Genomic DNA, 19,813 nt, shown 5'->3' on the forward strand with positions numbered 1-19,813 from the left:
GTGGAGGAGGAGGTGCAGCATCCCCTGGGGTAGGGTTTGCTGGATTTGGATAGTAAGGTGGAGGTGGGTACATGGGGTACTGTGGGTATGGTGGGTAGTAAGATGGGTATGGCATGTGAGAAGGGTAAGGATTAAAGCTGGGGTAATTCGATGTACCTCCCATCGAATACCCGGGATTTTGTGAAAAGGGTGAGTAGTGAGGTGGCTGAACAAATCTCGAGGCCTGGGTGCCTCCTTGGGACTCTCCCATTCCCTCTTCTGACATGCTCACTCCTAAACTGCCATCCCTCCTCTGGTCCACATCCATCTCATCCCCCAAATCAACTGACATTCCTCCCTGAACTGTTCCCCTCACTGATCTGCTTCTACCTAGATCCAAAGACCTTCTAGGGTCTCTTACTGCTCTTTCTCTGCTGGACCTACTTGACATTGCCCTAGGAAATGCAGGAGGACGGGCGCTCGTGCCCTCATCCTCAGGTGGTACTCCAGTCAATCGTGCAGATCGACGAGTTTCTCTCATCCTGTTTTTGAAAAACAGTACACATCACATAAACATTAGCATAATATGGTTCATGTGGAAACACATGAACCCGCATCACATACATCACATATCATGGCATTTCACATCATCATTCAAGACAGGACTCTTTATCCTATCCTAGTGGACATGATTTTCTTATTGTGCTTGACCTTCTATAACATTTATGAGCCCGACACACTATCGGTCCGACCATATAAACCTAGGGCTCTGATACCACTCTGTAACGACACGAAAATCGGACCGCTACCGGCACTAGGATCCAGATCGGCATAAGGCCGTCGGGACCCGTAGCAAGCCTAACATACATCCTGTAAACCTGTTTAATCCCATACATGATCAACAACATACATAAAAATTTGAACTTTTCTTTTCTTTTACCAAGCTTAACCTGTGCATGCACATAAGCATATACATAAACATAAACATAAACCTCACACTGGAGCTCTAAGCAAATGCTCCAATGGGGTATCTCATCGTACACAAGCTTGGTAGAACATAAGCATCATAAAACATAGATCATATTTACAAAAGGGATTTCTATAAAAACTCGGTCAAGCACAACTTCTAAACCTCAGTCTCATAATCAACATTTACATGACGTAACTATTCATAACTTTTACATCATTTTACAATTTATCATGTCCACATTCTATCTATTACATACACATGACTTCATCCATCTTGACTTCTCTGTCTAGCCCGTACCTGCAACCCTGGGGGATTAAGGAAAGGGGTGAGCTACTAGAGCCCAGTGAGCAGAATAATAAAAACATTTAAATCATATGCCATAATGGAATGCAACACATCACAGACAAATCACATCACGGATGGTATTGTCACCAATAGTCCTCTACATTCCAAAGTGTCGGGATGTAGAATGGGTCAACCGGTCTTTCTCTTAAACATATCATAACATAACATTTCCAAGGTGCCGGGACGTAGAATGGGTCAACCGGTCTTTCTCTTACATAGTGCCGGGACGTAGAATGGGTCAACCGGACTTCCATACCATGACATACCGTACCATATCACATCATATCATATGAGGACTAAAGGATCATTCAATAACCAATCCACATCAACATCATAGAATGCAATGCAACATATTCGTGAATTCTAATGCAAACAACCTAAGATATCACATGGCATTCATGATGCATGAATATGCTCAAAACTTTATAATTTATTCGCTTTAAAATGTAAAAGTTTATTCTACTCACCTCACCTAGCTCTGACAATGACTGAAGCTGCTGACTCACTGCTGGGGTCCTCGGTTCCTCGGGTCCGAACCTACACAGGTGGACTCAAATGAGGGACCAAACAAACTAGAACATGACTCTAAAACATCCCCCAAAAACCCCCTAATACACCTCAAAACCATCATGCAAAACATGCAAAGGAAGGCTGAACAGGGCACTTTCAGCGGCAGGTTCGGCGGCCAAAAGTCCCTCCAGAGCCGAAAGTCAGGCAGCTTCGGCGGCACCTTCGGCGGCCGAAAGTGCCCTCCAGAGACGAAAGTCTCTTTTCGGGGGCAGGCTTCGACAGCCGAAAGGCTTGCCTCCCAGGCAGGTTCGGCGGCCGAAAGTCTTTCGGCTGCCGAACCTGGTTTCTGCCAAAAGGGCAGAAACTCGGCTCCTCATGCACATTTGCCTCCCAAAACCTTCAACCAAGCATTTTCCTATTCTACAACATGCATACTCAAGCATAACAGCTCCTAGGGGCTTCAAACTATCCTAAACCCCATCTACAACACATCAAACATGCATATCCAACATACATTGTCCATAAAACACATAAAACCTAACAATGCTCAACTAGCATAAACATACATTTCTACCCCATGAATCAACTTAAAACTTGTTTAAAACATATAGTGAGCTCAAGATCGGCCCTTACCTCTTGAAGATCGAGAGGAAAACGACCTTAGCTCGGAGATGGGAGAGATTGAGTTTCTTGAACCTCAAAGCTCCAAAACTTGCTTTATACTCGAAAATCTTCAAAACAAAGTTGCAAACTCATAAAAATCATGAAGAATGGAAGGAAGAAACTCAAGATCGGTGAGGGACGGCGGAGAGCTCACCTTGGCCAAAAATGGGGAGAAAAGCTCACCCGTTTCGGCTAAGGGGCCCTTTTATAGGTGGCTGGCCAGGCCACATTCAGGGGCCGAACGTGCCTCTGCATGCATGCCATGTTCGGCGGCCGAACATAAGGTTCGATGGCCGAACCTGGACTTCCCTCACTTATGCTTTCGGGGGCCTAAAGCACTCCCGAAGTGCATGCATGTTCGGCGGCCGAACTTGAGGTTCGGCGGCCGAACTTGAGGTTCGGCGGCCGAACTTGAGGTTCGGCGGCCGAACCTGGGTCTTCCTCCAATATTATTTTCATGCAAAAACTCATTTTCCTTCTAGCTTAAAAACATAAAATATATTAAAACATTTCATGAAAACATGATTTTACCCCTCTAGAGGTTTTCGACATCCGAGATTCCACCGGACGGTAGGAATTCCGATACCGGAGTCTAGCAGGGTATTACAAAAGTATGCTCTATCAACACTATATGAGTTATAGACTGGAAAAATGCCCAGTTTGCCTTTTCTTAAGATTTGGGATTGTAAGGCTTATGTGAAATGCCCAATTTCAAATAAATTAGCTTCAAAATATATCAAATGCAATTTTGTGGGGTATCCTAAGAAAACCAAATGATGCTATTTCTATATTCCCTCAAAGAACAAAGTGTTTGTTGCTCGAAATGGTACATTTTTAGAAAAGGAATTTATCTCTCAAAGAATCAGTGGGAGTACAGTGCAACTTGAGGAAACTCAAGCACCACAAAAGAGTATTGAACCGTAAGTAGAACCACTTCCAGAACCACAAACAGTTGTGGAAGCTGAAAGAGTGACACAAGTCCCACGCAGATCTGATAGGATGCATCATCAGCCTGAGAGATATGGATTTCTTATGACTAATAGTCGTGAAGTTTTGCTCATTGATCAATATGAGCCTACTACCTATCAAGAGGCTGTGTCAGGTCTAGATTATGAGAAATGGCTTTCTGCCATGAAATCTGAAATGCAATCCATGTATGACAATCGAGTTTGGTCATTAATTGATCCCCCTGAGGCTGTTAAGACCATTGGTTGCAAATGGGTTTTCAAGAAGAAAACTGACATGGATGGAAATGTGCATACCTACAAGGCAAGGCTTGTTGCAAAAGGTTTCAAACAAACTCATGGTATAGACTACAATGAGACCTTTTCGCAAGTTGCAATGCTTAAGTCGATTAGAATTCTCATTGTCTTTGTTGTGTACTATGATTACGAGATATGGCAAAAGAATGTCAAAACAGCTTTCCTTAATGTAAACTTGCTCGAGTATGTGTACATGACACAACCTGAGGGTTTTGTAATCCCTGAGAATTCGGGAAAGATTTGCAAGCTTCAAAGATTCATTTATGAATTGAAGCAAGCCTCTCGGAGTTGGAATCTTCGTTTTGATGAGACAGTCAGAGACTTTTGATTCATCAAGAATGAAGATGAACCTTGTGTTTACAAGATGGTTAGTGGGAGTGCAGTTGTGTTTCTAGTCCTATATGTGGATGACATATTACTCATTGGAAATGATATCCCTACCTTGCAAAAGGTTAAGACTTGGTTAGGGAATTCTTTTTCAATAAAGGACTTAGGCGAGGCTGGATATATCCTTGGTGTTAAGATCTATAGGGATAGATCCACGAGGATAATCGGTTTGAGTCAAAGTACTTATATTGATAAAGTGCTGAAAAGGTTCAGCATGCAAGATTCCAAAAGAGGATTCTTTCCCATATCTCATGGTATTCATCTCAGCAAGAAACAATGTCCTATTACATCTTATGAGCGAGAATGGATGAATAAGATTCCTTATGCTTCTACTATTTGATCTATCATGTATGCCATGTTATGTACTAGACCAGACGTCTCATATGCATTAAGCACAACAAACAGATATCAGGTAGATGCCGGTGAAAGTCACTGGACAACTATTAAGAATATCCTAAAGTACCTTAGAAGGACTAAGGATGTATTTCTAGTTTATGAAGGTTTGGAAGACGAGCTAGTTGTAAAAGGTTACACAGATGCTAGTCTCCAAACCGACATAGATGACTTCAGATCGCAGTTAGGATTTGTATTCACTTTAAATGGTCGAGCTGTTAGTTGGAAAAGTTCCAAGCAAAGCACTGTAGCTGATTCTACAACAGAAGCCAAGTATATAGCAGCATCAAATGCAGCTAAGAAGGCAGTCTAGTTAAAGAAATTCATCACAGAGTTGGGAGTGGTTCCCAACATTGTAAATCCTATGGACCTTTATTGTGATAACAATGGTGCCATAGCACAGGCAAAGGAGCCCAGATCTCATCAGAGGTTTAAGCATATACTCAGGTGATTTCACCTTATTCGAGAGATCATTGATAGAGGAGATATCAAGATATTGCAGATCCACTGACCAAGTCTCTCTCACCGGTCAAGCATGATCAGTACACTAGGTCTATGGATATTAGATATTTATATGATTAAGCCTAGTGCAAGTGGAAGATTGTTAGTATATTTGCCCTAGACCATTATCTTGAATCTTTTTTGTATGTCATTTTGATTATTAATAAAAGAGGTTTTATTATCATTATTATTTATTTGCATATTTCATAATAATGATCAACATCCCTAGTTATTTATTATTATGGTGATAATAATAAAATATGACTAGTATGATTATTGATTGATAATTATGAGATGATTATGTATATGTTGATATAATTCAATAATCATAGATACTTGTTAGAGAACAAATTATTGGATGGACCCGCATTGAGATCACTACATGGGTTATTGTCATAAGTGAATATCAAAGTAGTTATGTCTTAATCTTTTGACTTGAGATTGTCATAATTCCTAACATAAGGACTGTTATATTTTGACATAACCAAATATTATCTTTAATCGGATAATCATAAAGGTTATGATTGAGCATAATAGAAATTATGTAGAGGATATTGAACAATCAAGATAGAATTTATCCCTCTCTTTAAGAGAGATATCTTCTAGGGCCCTCGATAAGTGAGACTGAGAAATGCATGGCCGTACTCAAATAATTTAATAGTGTGATCAATATCATTTTATTTTATCAATCTACCTAGAGATCGAGAACTCACAAGTTTGAACATTATAAGTTTGACATTGACCATGACTTATGTTCAAACTAGATATCGTGTAACAAAGGGATTAATACATATTCTATTTATTAGATTTTATCAGACTATCGATCCTCATATTAATTGGGTATTCATAATGTCTTGCTTGCAATACCCGGCTAGACTCCGGTATCGGAATTCCTACCGTCCGGTGGAATCTCGGATGTCGGAGACCTCTAGAAGGGTAAAACCATGTTTTTATGAAATGTTTTAGTGTTTTTGATGATTTTAAGTAAAGAGGAAATGAGTTTTTGAATAAAAACAACCTCGGAGGAAAGCTCAGGTTTGGCCGCCGAAACTCAAAGTTCGGCCGCCGAACATGCATGCATTTCGGGTGAGCCTTAGGCCCCCGAAGGCATAAGTGAGGGGAGCCCAGGTTCGGCCGCCGAACCTCAAGTTCGGTCGCCGAACATGGCATGCATGCGGAGGCACATTCGGCCCCCGAACGTGGCCTGGCCAGCCACTATAAAAGGGTCCTTTAGCCGAAAACGGGCGAGCTTTTCCCCATTTTCTGCCAAGGTGAGCTCTCTGCCGTCCCTCACCGATCTTTGATGTTTTTCCTCTAGATCTTTCATGATTTTCACTTGTTTTAACTTTGTTTTGAAGATTTGAGCTTTTGAGCAAAGTTTTGGAGCTTGGAGATTCAAGAACCCAATCTCTCCCACCTCCGAGTTTTAAGTCGTCTCTCTCTCGATCTTCAAGAGGTAAGAGTCGATCTCTAGCTTACATTATGTTTTAAACAAGTTTTATGCAAGTTCATGGGGTAGAAAATGCATGAGTAAGCTTATGTTGAGTTTATGGGTTTTTGATGAGTTTTTGAGCAATGTGGCTTGTAATGTGTGTTTGATGTGTTGTAGATGGGGTTTAAGGTAGTTTGAGACCCCTAGGAGCTTGTATGCATGTTTTGGTTGAGCTAAATGCATGATGGTTTGAGTTGGAGGCATTTGTGCATGTTTGAACCAAGTTTCTGCCCTTTGGGAGAAACCAGGTTCGGCAGCCAAAGGGACTTTCGGCCGCTGAACCCTCTTGTGAAGGCAGCCTTCGGCTGCCGAAGCTTGCCCCCGAAAGGAGACTTTCGTCTCTGTCTGGGAGTTTCGGCCGCCGAAAGTGCTGCCGAACATGCATGAGTTTCGCCTCTGTCTGGGAGTTTCGGCCGCCGAAGGTGCCGCCGAACCTGCCTGACTTTCAGCTCTGGAGGGACTTTCGGCCGCCGAACTTGCCGCCGAAAGTGCCCTGTCCAGCCTTCCTTTGCATGTTCTTCTATGGTTGTTTCATGATGTTTTAGGGGGTTTTTGGGGGATGGTTTTAGAGTTATGTTCTAGTTGTTTGGTCCCTCATTTGAGTCCACCTGTGTAGGTTCGGACCCGAGGAACCGAGGACCTCAGCAATGATTCAGCTACTTCAGTCAATGTCAGAGCTAGCCAGGGGTGAGTGGAATAACTCTTATTCTTTTAAATAAATAAATAAATCAGTTTTGAGCATGTTCATGCATCACGGATGCCATGTGATATTTTAGGTTGTTTGCATTAAAAATCACGAATATGTTGCATTGCATAATATGTTGTTGATGTGGATGAATGTTGAATGATCCATTAGCCCTCATATGTTATGACATGATGATATGATATGGAAGTCCAGGTGTGGCCTGCACTACGCCCCTGGCACTATGTAAGAGAAAGACCGGACGTGGCCTGCACTACGCCCCCGGCACCATGGATTATGTATGTTATGTTATGTTATGTATAAGAGAAAGACCAGGTGTGGCCTGCACTACGCCCCTGGCATGATTGGAATATGTAGAGGGCTAAATGGTGACAAGTTCATCCTTGATGTTATTAGTTGTGATGTGATGCATTCCATGATAGCATGTGTTTTAAATGCTTTATGATTCTGCTCACTGGGCTCTAGTAGCTCACCCCTCTCCCAAATTCCCCAGGTTTGCAGGTACGGGTTAGACAGAGAAGTCAAGAAGAGTAATAAAGTCTTATGTATGTAATAGTTAGAATGTGGACATGACAGATTGTATAATGATGTATAGATATGTAATGTAACGATATTAAGGTTAGAAGTGTGCTTGACCATAGTATAATGTAATCCCTTTTTGAAACATGATCTTAATGTTATTGATGTCTATGTTTAGCCAACTCAACACTTGTTATGCCACCATTGGGGGCATTGATGAGATCCCACAGAGGGGTCAAGTTATGATTATGGCTATGTTCAGTGCATGCACAGGTTGAGTTTGGTGTATGATAGAAAGTATGAAAGAAAAGTTTTAAATTTTTATGTATGTTTGTTGATCATGTATGGGATTAAACAGGTTTACAGGTTACATGTCAGGCTCGCTACGGGTCCCGGCGGCCTTAAGTCGATCTGGATCCTAGCGCCGGTAGCAGTCCGATTTTCAGGTCGTTACAAAATGGTATCAGAGCCCTAGGTTCATATGGTCGGACCTAGAGTGTTGGGCTCATAGATGTGATAGAAGGTCAAGCACAATAGGAAGATCATGTCCATTAGGATAGGATGTGGAGTCCTGTCTTGTATGATGATGTGAAATGCCATGATTATATGCATGTGCATTAATGATATGCTATGATGTGTGATGCGGGTTCATGTGTGCCCACATAAACCATATGATGCTAATGTTTATGTGATGTGTACTGTTTTTCAGAAAACAGGATGAGAGGAACTCGTCGATCAGCAAGATTGACTGGAGTACCACCTGAGGATGAGGGCACGAGCGCCCGTCCTCCAGCATTGCCTAGGGCAATGTCTAGTAGGTCTAACAGAGAAAGAGCAGTAAGAGACCCTAGAAGGTCTTTGGATCTGGGTAGAAGCAGATCAGTCAGAGGAACAATTCAGGGAGGAGCGTCAGAGGAGATGGGGGATGATATGGATGTAGAGCAGAGGAGGGATGGCAGCTTGGGAGTTAGCATGTCAGAAGAGGGAATGGGAGAATCCCAAGGAGGCACTCAGGCCTCGGGATTTGTTCAGCCACCTTACTACCCACCCTTCTCACAAAACCCTGGGTATTCGATGGGAGGCACATCAGACTACCACAGCTTTAGCCCTTATCCCACACAGATGCCATACCCACCTTATTATCCACCATATTCACAATACCCAATGTATCCACCCCCACCTTACTATCCAAATCCAGCAAACCCTACCCCAGGGGATGCTGCACCTCCTCCTCCAGCAGAACCAGCAGCCCCAGTTACTCAACCTTCTAGACCTAGCTCAGCCAGTGGGAGCAAGGTCAAGATGACCGACTACATGAAGTTGGGTGCTCCCCAGTATGAAAAAGGGGATGACCCGTTTGTGTATCTTGAGAGGGTCAAGGTGATCACAGATGAGATTGGGGCTGATGATAGTAGAGCCATTCAGATGGCTGGGTTCACACTTAAGTGCAAGAAGGCACGAGAGTGGTTCAAGAATTATGTGAACCCGAAAGTGGATAGCATGTCTTGGGAGGAATTTGCAAACGAGTTTGCAGGATGGGCTTTCCCAGATAGTTCAAGGGAGCTGAAGATGATAGAGTTTGAGCAGTTGAGACAGACTGATGAGATGGGCGTAGAGGAGTTCACAGATAGATTTTTGGAGTTGTTGCCATTTGCAGGGCAAAACCTTGATTCAGATCAGAAAAGGTCAAGGAGGTATATCATGAAACTCCACTCCAGATATTCCTCCTTGATCCAGTCAGCAGATAGGAAGAGTTTCCATGCCATAGTGGATATGGCCCGGAAAATGGAGGCCAGTGCCATCGTTCAGTTGACAGTTAAACAGTCAGTGGCACAGCCTTCTGGTTCTAAGACCCCAGGCTCTTCTTCAATGAGTGCAGCAGCTTCAGGTAGCAAGAAGTGGGACAGAGGTCCCAGGAAGTCTAAGAAGAACAAATTTTGGAACAAGGTTAAGTCCAGTCTGGGACTAGGGAGTGGCTCAAGCTCTGGTGTGGATAATGCAGTTTGTGAAAGGTGTGGTAAGCCACACAGGGGAGTATGTCAGTTTGGGACGACAGCCTGTTACAGATGTGGTCAGGAGGGGCATATGTCTCGAGAATGTCTAAGAGCAGCCCCGATGGCACAGTCCCAGCAGACAGCCTCAGGTAGTGTAGCGCAGCCAGCAGCTCCAGCCACGACTCAGGCCAGTGGCAGAGGCAGAGGGAGAGGGGCAGCCTCTTCTTCAGCGAGTTTTAGAGGTGAAGGTCCATCAGCTCCAGCACGGATCTTCACAATGACACAGTAGGAGGCAGATGCATCTAACACCGTGGTGGCAGGTAACTTAGTCATTGGTTGTTCAGATGTGTATGCCTTGATGGACCCGAGCTCATCTCACTCTTTTATTGCACCGAGAGCCGTCCAGAGGTTAGGGTTGATGATCTCTGAGTTAGAGTGTCCTCTTTGGGTCAGTGGACCCAAGTGTGATCCATCAGTGGCAGAGTCCGTCTGCCAATGTAGTCCTGTGTTTGTTGAGGGAAGATGCTTGTCCGCCGACCTTGTGGTTCTAGACTTGACAGATTTCGACGTCATTCTAGGGATGGACTGGTTATCTACCCATGGTGCTACCTTGGACTGCAGGGACAAGGTAGTCAGGTTCAGTGGTCAGGATGGGTCAGAGGTAGTCTTTAGAGGAGACAGGAGGGGTACACCTAGAGGTCTGATATCAGCTCTTCAGGCTCGTAGGTTGCTTAGGAGGGGATGTCAGGGGTATTTGGCTCATGTGAGAGAGCTTAGCAGTCAGGTTAGAGAACCCGCCTCGGTGCCAGTGGTTAGAGAGTTTCTAGACATCTTCCCAGGCGAGCTGCCAGGTTTACCACCTGCTAGGGAGATAGAGTTCGAGATAGAATTGATGCCTGAAACCCGACTGATCTCTATCCCTCCCTACAGGATGGCTCTAGCAGAGTTGAAGGAATTGAAAGAACAGTTGCAAGAGCTGGTAGACAAGGGTTTCATCCGACCGAGTACCTCACCCTGGGGTGCTCCAGTCTTGTTTGTCAGAAAGAAGGATGGATCCCTTAGACTTTGTATCGACTACAGACAGTTGAACAAAGTCACTACCAAGAACAAGTACCCTTTGCCAAGGATCGACGATCTATTCGACTAGCTAGCAGGAGCGGGTTGTTTCTCCAAAATAGATATGAGATCTGGGTACCATCAGCTGAGGATCAGAGATGAGGATGTGCCAAAGACGGCTTTCAGGACCAGATATGGGCATTTTGAGTTCCTTGTAATGCCGTTCGGGTTAACCAACGCCCCTGCAGCATTCATGGATCTCATGAACAGAGTGTTTAGCCAGTACCTGGATCACTTTGTTATTGTCTTCATAGATGATATCTTGGTGTATTCCAGGGATGCAGAGGAGCATGCCCATCATCTGCGGTCGGTTTTGCAGACTTTGAGGGAACATGGCTTATATGCCAAGTTCTCTAAGTGTGAGTTCTGGCTGAGGAGCATTTCGTTCTTGGGGCATGTAGTGTCAGAGAATGGGATAGAGGTGGACCCCAAGAAGACAGAAACTGTGGCTAACTGGCCTAGACCCACTTCAGTGACGGAGATCCAGAGTTTCTTGGGTTTGGCAGGTTACTACAGGAGGTTCGTTCAGGACTTCTCGAAAATAGCAGCTCCTCTGACCAGACTAACCAGGAAGAATCAGAAATTTCTGTGGACCGACCAGTGCGAAGAGAGTTTTAAAGAGCTTAAGAAGAGGTTGACTTCAGCACCAGTTTTAGCTCTGCCATCTAGTGATGAGGACTTTACAGTCTTTTGTGATGCGTCCCGTGTGGGACTGGGTTGTGTACTGATGCAAAATGAGAGGGTGATTGCTTATCCTTCTAGGCAGCTAAAGAAGCATGAGTTGAATTACCCCACACATGACCTTGAGATGGCAGCAGTAATCTTTGCACTCAAGATGTGGAGGCACTACCTCTATGGGGTAAAATGTGAGATCTTCACAGATCATAAAAGCCTGCAGTACATCCTGAGTCAAAGAGATTTGAACTTAAGACAGAGGAGATGGGTGGAGCTACTGAGTGACTATGATTGCAAGATTCAGTATCATCCGGGTAAGGCGAACGTTGTGGCAGACGCCCTAAGCCGGAAGTCACTAGGTAGTCTATCCCACATCACGGCAGAGAGGAGACCAGTGGTAAAGGAGTTTTACAAGCTTATTGATGAAGGTCTCCAGTTGGAGTTGTCTGGTACAGGTGCTTTAGTGGCCCAGATGAGAGTGGCACCCGTGTTTCTGGAGCAGGTGGCTCAGAAACAGCATGAGGACCCAGAGTTAGTGAAGATTGCCAGGACTGTTCAGTCAGGCAAAGATAGTGAGTTCAGATTCGACAGTAAAGGGATCCTCCGCTATGGGAGCAGACTATGTGTACCAGATGACATAGGGCTAAAAGGAGACATTATGAGAGAGGCTCATAATGCAAGATACAGCGTTCACCCCGGAGCCACCAAGATGTATCAAGATCTGAAGAAGGTTTATTGGTGGCCAGCTATGAAGAAAGAAGTGGCACAGTTTGTGTCAGCCTGCGAAGTGTGTCAGAGGGTGAAGCTGGAACATCAGAAGCCGGCTGGGATGCTTAACCCGCTACCTACTCCAGAGTGGAAATGGGAGAATATAGCTATGGACTTCGTAGTGGGGTTACCGGCGGCGTCCAACAGATTGGACTCCATATGGGTGATTGTGGACAGACTCACCAAATCTGCTCACTTCATCCCCGTCAGGAGTGGCTACTCTGTGGACAAGTTGGCGCAGGTATATGTGGATGAGATCGTCAGGCTGCATGGGGTTCCTGTTTCGATAGTGTCGGATAGAGTGCCCCAGTTCACCTCCAGGTTTTGGCGGAGTCTGCAGAATGCCATGGGTACTAGATTGGATTTCAGTACTGCCTTCCACCCCCAGACGGACGGACAGTCCGAAAGGACCATCCAGACTATCGAGGATATGCTTAGAATGTGTGTGCTGGACTTTGGCGGTTCTTGGAGGCAGCATCTACCTTTGGTGGAGTTTGCCTACAATAACAGCCATCATGCTAGCATCGGGATGGCTCCATATGAAGCTTTGTATGGGAGGAAGTGCAGGTCACCTGTTTGCTGGGAGGAGGTTGGAGAAAAGGCCTTGGCAGGGCCTGAGCTAGTAGAGATCACCAGCAGGGTGGTACCCATAATCAGAGAGAGAATCAAGACTGCTGCAAGCAGACAGAAGAGTTATGCAGACGTCCGCAGAAGACAGGTGGAGTTTCAGGAGGGGGATCTGGTATTGCTCAAGGTGTCTCCAATGAAAGGAGTGGTTCGCTTTGGGAAGAAGGGTAAACTAGCCCCACGATACATCGGACCCTTTGAAATCTTGCAAAAGATTGGGAATGTATCGTACAAGCTAGATTTGCCTGCTTCAATGGCAAGAATTCATCCGGTTTTTCATGTTTCAATGTTGAGGAAATTTGTGTCAGATTCGAGTAAGGTTCTTAGTGAGCCTGATGTGGAGATCCAAGAGGATCTCACCTATGTTGAACAGCCAGTACGGATCCTAGACACCCAGATCAGAAAGCTAAGAAACAAGGAAATCCCGATGGTGAAAGTCCTGTGGAACCACCACAATATAGAAGAATGCACTTGGGAGACACGGGAGTCCATGCTCCAGCAATATCCTTATCTCTTCTAAGGTTAGCTTCTTATGTGTTTTATGTGTATGTTGTGTTGTATGCCATGCTATGTGCTAGTTGAGGAACATTCGGGGACGAATGTTCTTAAGGGGGGGAGAATGTAATACCCGGCTAGACTCCGGTATCGGAATTCCTACCGTCCGGTGGAATCTCGGATGTCGGAGACCTCTAGAAGGGTAAAACCATGTTTTTATGAAATGTTTTAGTGTTTTTGATGATTTTAAATAAAGAGGAAATGAGTTTTTGAATAAAAACAACCTTGGAGGAAAGCTCAGGTTCGGCCGCCGAAACTCAAAGTTTGGCTGCCGAACATGCATGCATTTCGGGTGAGCCTTAGGCCCCCGAAGGCATAAGTGAGGGGAGCCCAGGTTCGGCCGCCGAACCTCAAGTTTGGCCGCAGAACATGGCATGCATGCGGAGGCACATTCGGCCCCCGAACGTGGCCTGGCCAGCCACTATAAAAGGGTCCCTTAGCCGAAAACGGGTGAGCTTTTCCCCATTTTCGGCCAAGGTGAGCTCTCCGCCGTCCCTCACCGATCTTTGATGTTTTTCCTCTAGATCTTTCAAGATTTTCACTTGTTTTAACTTTGTTTTGAAGATTTGAGCTTTTGAGCAAAGTTTTGGAGCTTGGAGATTCAAGAACCCAATCTCTCCCACCTCCGAGTTTTAGGTCGTCTCTCTCTCGATCTTCAAGAGGTAAGAGTCGATCTCTAGCTTACATTATGTTTTAAACAAGTTTTATGCAAGTTCATGGGGTAGAAAATGCATGAGTAAGCTTATGTTGAGTTTATGGGTTTTTGATGAGTTTTTGAGCAATATGGCTTGTAATGTGTGTTTGATGTGTTGTAGATGGGGTTTAAGGCAGTTTGAGACCCCTAGGAGCTTGTATGCATGTTTTGGTTGAGCTAAATGCATGATGGTTTGAGTTGGAGGCATTTGTGCATGTTTGAACCAAGTTTCTGCCCTTTGGGAGAAACCAGGTTCGGTAGCCGAAGGGACTTTCGGCCGCCGAACCCTCTTGTGAAGGCAGCCTTCGGCTGCCGAAGCTTGCCCCCTAAAGGAGACTTTCGTCTCTGTCTGGGAGTTTCGGCCGCCGAAAGTGCCGCCGAACATGCATGAGTTTCGCCTCTGTCTGGGAGTTTCGGCCGCCGAAGGTGCCGCCGAACCTGCCTGACTTTCAGCTCTGGAGGGACTTTCAGCCGCACAACCTGCCGCCGAAAGTGCCCTGTCCAGCCTTCCTTTGCATGTTCTTCTATGGTTGTTTCATGATGTTTTAGGGGATTTTTGGGGGATGTTTTTAGAGTTATGTTCTAGTTGTTTGGTCCCTCATTTGAGTCCACATGTGTAGGTTCGGACCCAAGGAACCGAGGACCTCAGCAGTGAGTCAGCAGCTTCAGTCAGTGTCAGAGCTAGCCAGAGGTGAGTGGAATAACTCTTATGCTTTTAAATAAATAAATAAATCAGTTTTGAGCATGTTCATGCATCACGGATGCCATGTGATATTTTAGGTTGTTTGCATTAGAAATCACGAATATGTTGCATTGCATAATATGTTGTTGATGTGGATGAATGTTGAATGATCCATTAGCCCTCATATGTTATGACATGATGATATGATATGGAAGTCCAGGTGTGGCCTGCACTACGCCCCTGGCACTATGTAAGAGAAAGACCGGACGTGGCCTGCACTACGCCCCCGGCACCATGGATTATGTATGTTATGTTATGTTATGTATAAGAGAAAGACCAGGTGTGGCCTGTACTATGCCCCTGGCATGATTGGAATATGTAGAGGGCTAAATGGTGACAAGTTCATCCTTGATGTGATTAGTTGTGATGTGATGCATTCCATGATAGCATGTGTTTTAAATGCTTTATGATTCTGCTCACTGGGCTCTAGTAGCTCACCCTTCTCCCAAATTCCCCAGGTTTGCAGGTACGGGTTAGACAGAGAAGTCAAGAAGAGTAATAAAGTCTTATGTATGTAATAGTTAGAATGTGGACATGACAGATTGTATAATGATGTATAGATATGTAATGTAACGATATTAAGGTTAGAAGTGTGCTTGACCATAGTATAATGTAATCCCTTTTTGAAACATGATCTTAATGTTATTGATGTCTATGTTTAGCCAACTCAACACTTGTTATGCCACCATTGGGGGCATTGATGAGATCCCACAGAGGGGTCAAGTTATGATTATGGCTATGTTCAGTGCATGCACAGGTTGAGTTTGGTGTATGATAGAAAGTATGAAAGAAAAGTTTTAAATTTTTATGTATGTTTGTTGACCATGTATGGGATTAAAGAGGTTTACAGGTTACATGTCAGGCTTGCTACGGGTCCCGGCGGCCTTAAGCCGATCTGGATCCTAGCGTCGGTAGCGGTCCGATTTTCGGGTCGTTACATTGCTAGAGGCCGCTTATGACTTATGGGTCTTGTATAACTGGGCCTATTGCCAATTAATGTGAGTCTATTGGGTCACACACAAAAGAACGTCATTGATGTGCTATGTCATATTAATGGGCTAAAAATCCATTAATATAATTAATAATAATAAATATATTATTATTAATAATATTAATTATTTATTATTATAAGATAATAATATTTAAAAGATCTGCAGTCTATCTGTAACTGTTACAGATAAAGGATTTTCTCATTTTTCTTTTTGAAAAAGGACTTATCACATAGATATTTGAGTATCTACGAGATTGTGATAGTTGGTGATGAACACAACTCTTTTACAAAAAGTACTATAGAAAAATAAAAGACTGAAAAATGAATAAAATTTCTTCTGCGAATTGCCAGAGTAAAGTTTTTTGGAGTGATCGTTTTTCTGCAAATTGGGGAGCATATAGCTTATCCATCCGTTGAGAAAGCTAGCACTCTAGACGGAAAGCGTTCGTGTGGATATCATTGAGGGTGTTCATTTCAGAAGCAGCACCATCAGTCTGGAACTGTATCTTCTCGTTGAGTCTAACAGGTTAGTCTCTTATCCTTCCTTTCGAAAAAAAACGAATCACTCGGATCCTGTAAGAGAAACAGAGATTTTTTTTTCCGTTGCTTGCTTTGGATTGCAGTAATATCTGGATTTCCTAACAGGAACCACACCAGGTTCAGAAATGAGCTTCTTGATCTAAAACTGTCTCCTTTGCTGCTAGGACACGGAAGTGTACTTGGTTTTTGTTATAGAATCTGCATGTATGTGGTCTTCATGAAAATGGCAGCACTTGGTCCTATCTCGCCTTTCCGCTTTCTCGAGATTGAGCTTAGGAGGCCGTCTGACCTCCTTGTCGTTTTTTCCTAATCCATATTAGAATATGTGTCTGTGAGTCATTCAATAGAGTATAATTCTTATACTTACTTTGGTCATCATTTCTTTAGGAGATAGGGTAACTCCTATGGTCTCCTTCATATTCTTACCTCTCTGGCTTTCTTTTTTTTTTTGTTCGCCCTCTTGTCCTCTCCTAGTGCTTAGAATTTATTATCCAGCTTGATATACTTCTGGGCTTTGTCCATCAACTGTTGATACGTTGCGACTACATTTTTTTATTAAGAAATCCATCAACTTGAAGTTGCGTATTACTTTCTTTAATGCTTCACACGCTATCTCAATATTTAACTCCTCCACCTGTACTGCTTCTGCATTGAACTGCGAGATAAAGTTTCTTAAAGACTCGCCCTATCCTTGGCAGATTTTTCACAAGTCAGAAGAGAGGTTTTTAGGAGATATACAGGTAATAAATCTAGATTTAAATAGTGTAGCGAACTGCATAAAGTTTTGAATTAAACCTAGACACAGATATTAGTACCATTTTAAGCCAATACTATGAGTGTTGATAGAAAGACTCGGCACAACACAAAGTCGTTGACATCCTAAAACTATATGGTCGTCCTAAAAATCGCCAAATGACTTTTGGGATATGCTATTCCATCATATTTGTGCAAGCTATGTAGGTTGAACTTAGTTGGAAAAGTTTTTGCTAAAATTTCTTCTGAAAGAGGCAAGACATCATCTATGCCAAAGTCCTCCTTTTGCTCTTTCTGGTACTTTTGAACAGCCCGTACCAGCTTCTAGTTGACATTTTTCAGAGCACCGTCTTATTCATCTTCTTTGAACTCGGTCTTCTCTTTGGAATGCATCCTGATCGCCTCTATCCGAGTCCTTAAGGTGTTAACGGAGGGTTCCTCCCTTCCTGTGGGAGCCATGACTAATGCTCCCCCTTAGTCTTGTACTGCTCGAGAGTAGCCTGTAACCTTTTTACTCATTGTTCAGATTGTTGAGATCTGCTTCATTGACCATTGAGGGCATGTTTTGCCTACTACCAAGGGTGAAAGAAATGATAGTACCCTCATTGGTAGTAACCTTAGCAGTAGCTCGAGTATTTTCGGCCATTTTGAGAGAAAGAAGGGAGAGATTTCTTTCACAAAAAAAAGGAGTAAGATAACGGTTTTAATCCAAATGAACAGAAAGAATTCAATAGATTTGCCGGCAATGGAACCAAATGATGCAGCTAAAAAGAGAGTTGTGCTACGATTAGCTAAACTTGCAAGAAAGAGAATTAGGGTGGTTGGCGCCTACGGTAGCCACTTCAACGCTCAAGTCAGTAAACTGGAGAATAGGGCGAATGTAAAACTTGAGAGTAGTTGTGCAAGAAAATTGTGTACTTTTATCTCTGTGATCGTTAGCTTTTATACTGTAAGAAAATGGAGTTAATGTAGTATTTTCTGAAAATTCAGCGATGATTTGGCCGACTATTTGATAAGGAATTTCGCTAGCTAATCGATCGATGATCCTGCGAAATAGTAATTTTATGCCGAGACTCGATCTCTTCAGAGGAGGGCGAGTCTTGGTAAAGAACCGGGTGTAACAGTGCCAGGATCTTCTTTTCTCGGGTAGAACTAGACATTAGCTTATCGAATCCTTACAATGTGGCCTATTTTGTAATGATAACTCATATTTTATTTTGAATGATTCTTGCATAGTATCACTATGAAAAGATGTCCTTAAAAAATTAAGCTATTTACAATTATAATTTTTATTTTTAAATTTTTTATTTTTAATATTTCTATAAAAACTTCACTAGAAAATAAAAGTTTATAAAATTAATAAAAAGTATGAAATTTCTTAAGAATATGTTTTACATGAAAAAACAATTGATCAATTCATTTTAAAATTTAAGCAAATCATATTTTCTCAGAAAATTTGATAATATTATAAAAATATAATGAAACTCAGTGTATTTTTAAATATATTTTTATAGTCTTTATTTTGCCTATGTTTATAGTATATAGTTCATATCTAAAAGGACAATAAAAGTTACTTTCACTGAAAAATTAAAATAATATTTTTAATATGTAACATAACATTAAATATTTTTTTAAAAATAAAACTAAAAAAATATTTTTTTCTTTTAAACTGATTTTATTAAAATTAATTTAAAGATGCGCACAAAACATTACTTTCACATTGTAAAACCAAAAAACATAAAATAATGATTTTAACATGTAATGTAAAATTAGATATTTTTTTTGTAAAAAAATAGTTTTTTTCTTTTAAATTTATTTGAATAAATATTGATTATAAATTAACAATAATAAAATTTTAAATTTATATTTAATTTTTTAGATCGTAGTATGTCATATTTAAAATAAAATTAAAATATTGGACTACTAAAAAAAGTAATTCACAATTATATTCAATATTTTAAATTTTGAATGTTCAATTTTGGCACAATTATAGTTAAAAAAATTAAATTGAATTTATATAAATTAATGATAAATTATAATATAGTTCTTAAAATTTTATATTATTAATAAAATATTTAATTTTTAATTTAAATTTTATATTAAAATTAATATATTTCATATGTATTTTATACAATATTAAATATATTATATTAAATAAATATTTATTACAAATAAATTTTTATTATATAAAACATATCATATTGATAATATATATTAAATTATTTCGCTCAATGTTTATATTCAATATTTTTTATATTTAAAAAATTTTACTTTTCATTAGTAATATTTTAAATAAAATAAAATATTATATATTATAAACTGTGAAGTTTTATTTTTTTTTCCATATTTAAAGTTTTTATTAATAATTTCGTAGTGAAAATAAGGAGTGAATAATAATATTAATAAAAAAATAATATTATTGTAATAAAAATATGTATTTAAAGATTATTTTATTATTTAAATAAAATTTTAGAGATTATATTGTAACTTATCATTAACTTATATAAGTTTAATTTAATTCGCTTGACTATAATTGTGGTAAATTGAAAAGATTTAAATTTATTATATAAAATTTAAAGCATTTATATTGAATTATTATAAATTATTTGAATTTTTTTTTCAATTGCTCTAAAA

The sequence above is a fragment of the Manihot esculenta genome, chromosome 2, assembly GCF_001659605.2.
Source record: "Manihot esculenta cultivar AM560-2 chromosome 2, M.esculenta_v8, whole genome shotgun sequence".
NCBI classification, from domain to species: domain Eukaryota; kingdom Viridiplantae; phylum Streptophyta; class Magnoliopsida; order Malpighiales; family Euphorbiaceae; genus Manihot; species Manihot esculenta.